The sequence below is a fragment of the Pyxicephalus adspersus genome, chromosome 3, assembly GCF_032062135.1.
Source record: "Pyxicephalus adspersus chromosome 3, UCB_Pads_2.0, whole genome shotgun sequence".
NCBI classification, from domain to species: Eukaryota; Metazoa; Chordata; class Amphibia; order Anura; family Pyxicephalidae; genus Pyxicephalus; species Pyxicephalus adspersus.
Genome location: NC_092860.1, coordinates 85,571,509 through 85,574,656, shown reverse-complemented (window position 1 = coordinate 85,574,656; position 3,148 = coordinate 85,571,509).

The following is a 3,148-nucleotide window of genomic DNA, read 5'->3' as shown; positions in this document are numbered from 1 at the left end:
CACCCAGGCTCCCTTCCCTCTCCCTGCACCCAGGCTCCCTTCCCTCTCCCTGCACCCAGGCTCCCTTCCCTCTCCCTGCACCAAGGCTCCCTTTCCTCTCCCTGTACTAAGGCTCCCTTCCTTCTCCCTGCAGCACTCAGCTCAATAACAGAAACACAGCTGCTTCCTCTTCTCAATGCACCTTAACCATTGCATAATTGTTTGACCTTTGTATTTAAACGCATGCTTTATTTATAAACAAGCATATGATTACCAGCACACATGTATTCAAAGTAAATATTTAGACATAAACCAATTGGAACTTTTTTATTTGAAAGCAGATAAATACAAAGGTGCATCAAAGAAAAGGTAGAAGCACCTGTGTTAACACAGCACACATTATAAATTGTGCTGGGGTGCCATTCATTGATAATAGCACACCAAATTCACTGTAGGAATGCACTGCCTTGCACCTTTACCTGTACGATATGCTTTAAAAAGTGCAGAATGCACTGCGTTTGTGTGCATTATGCAATATTTACCAGGCCGCAGCACATTACAGTGTAAATGGCATTGCCCATGTGCTTTTAGTAAAACACCACATTACAAGTCCTTACCATGGATTCTAGGGTTTAAATGGTATGATTTTATATATTGTGATAGTGGTCTTTTGGTTTTGATGTATACAGTATTATTTATGAAATGGTTTTCCGATAATTATGTTTTTGTGTTTTTTAATGGATGAAGTTTGGAAAGTGGAACTATAGGTAGTCCCTGGGTTACATACGAGATAGGGACTGTAGGTTTGTTCTTAAGTTGAATTTGTATGTAAGTTGGAACAGGTACATTATTTTAATAAATGCAATTAGGAAATATGTTTGTCTCAACATAATATTAGGCAGCGTGGTGTCAGTTACTGTATAAAATACTCACTGTGAGTTAATCACAAACAAAGCAAAAAAAAAAAAATCTTTATGAAGCCTGAACATTCAAAAACTTCTGGAGCAAGCTGTGCTTTGATATGCAAGAGACAACTGCAGACTTTGTCTTGGTCATTAAAGAGTTACAAGAGGCTGCAGAAAGCTGAGTCTCAGCTAGTTTAGCAAAAGACTTCTTCTGCAAGTAATGCAAATCGTCCCCCCTACAAGCCTCTGTCCTGCACACAGAGAGCAGGGAAGCCCCGTTCATATGTAGGGGAGTTGTCCGTATGTCGGATGTCCTTAACCCATAGACTACCTGTGTAGTTAAATTACAAACAGGAAGGTTGTTTATTGCAGAAGGGACAGGTGATGTCCTTTCTGCAATAAAACATACCTGCCTATTTGCTATCTTCTTCCTGCAATATACTGAGCTATGCAAGCGCATTTTAGTGTAGGATGACAGAATATGCTGGTAATCCCGCAGACATACATGGGAAATACATTATCCCAGCCTGGCCAATCAGAATCAGAATCCAACTCTAGGAAGAGAATCAGGTAAAGATAGTGCCATCTGTGCTGGATAAGTATAGGTAAATGTAATTAAAAAAAACAATCAGGTAGGTAAAGTTATTTTATTACTGATGGAACTTTGTCTTTACTCCCTCAGACCTGTCTGTTTGCAGTTTTTTCTATTTTGAAAATTTTCTATTTTGAGGTTTGAAAAGTCTGACTGCCAGTTGAGGAAATGAGTTTAGCATATGTAGGTGATATTCTTTATCAATGTGATATTGATAAAACAAACAAATGGATAATCTCACCTGTGGCTGCAAATTGTCTTTCCTTCTTGACTGCTTGTCAGATTCTGCAATATGGGCGCTCAAACATTGGTCAGCAATGGGAATGCTGTCTATCTTAACAAAGGGCTCACAGTCACTGAGTTTGTTGGTTACCAGCTGCAGTGAACCCATTGATAAATACTGGTAATGAGTAAATGTTAACAATATGGTAAATGGAAATAATACCATACCAGTATACTACTGCAATCATAATGGGTTCACAGATCCTATGCATGTAACCTGTTGCATGTTAACCTATATTTTAAATAAGCTGTCTTATCACAACACACATTACTAAACAACATAACATGCTAACACCTGCATTGCGTCATTTTACTTCACCTATATAAATGAAGTCTGTTTTCTTTCTAAAGCAGCCACAGCCTTAGTAGAAAAGTCTGCCCCAAGCTGGCATGCTGCAGAGTGGGACCTTTGCTCTTCGGGGGAAGCAGCAGTCTTTCTGTAGAGATCTGACATGCCCCCCTGCCTGAGTATTCCAATCAGCAGGGAGCATGTACTTTGCTACTTACAGAGCTATAGGTATGACAAATTAGGGGGTATGTCAAATCTCTGCAGAGGGACAAACTGACCCAACAGAGAGCAAGGTGCTTGACATTAGACACCTTTTACAGACCTGCTTGTAAAATGCCAGGAGGCACGCAGCAAGTAGAAACAGAACTCTTGATCCTTGTATTATGGATTCAAAAAGCACTAAAGCTTTTGGATCAGCTAAAGAAATTGAATTTTTATAAGCAAAGATTAGCAATTCATAATGTCCTATGTATAATAGCTTGCCAAATAAAATACATTTTATACTAAAGCTTATGGAATGGCCCAATATGCTGCAAAAACTTCCTTTATTTGGCCGAGCTCACCACCACAGGGGCACTGTTCACATCTGATTTTCTCCTATTTATCTCTACAGAGCTTGTAGTTGCATCTGCATGCTGTAGCACAGGTGCCAGGTGGAGGGGGGGGGGGGGGGGGGGGGGGGGGGCGTGTCATCAAGTGCTTGGATGGTATGCATTGATGTGACTTGACATTAAAAGAGATAATTTTAATAGTGGATATTATTAAATACAATAGGAGGCGGGGGGGGGGGGGGGGGGGGGGGGGTTAGAATTTGGTTATATATACAATACTGGCAAAGCTTAGAACAGGTTAACATGGCATCTGTCTTTGGGGCTAATAGATGATGTAACCCATATGCAGTTTTTAATATAAATGTACATCTGTTCTTTAAATCTTAGTACAGATAATAAATAGATAAATTGGTATATATTTACATACAGGTGTTTCAACAAAAAGAAGTGGTAAAAATAAGTGGTGATGGTAAGTAGTAATCAAATATGTTTGACATTTTAAAAGGAATTGAAAAATGTTGATTTAATGTATGAATTCCAATTTATGCAT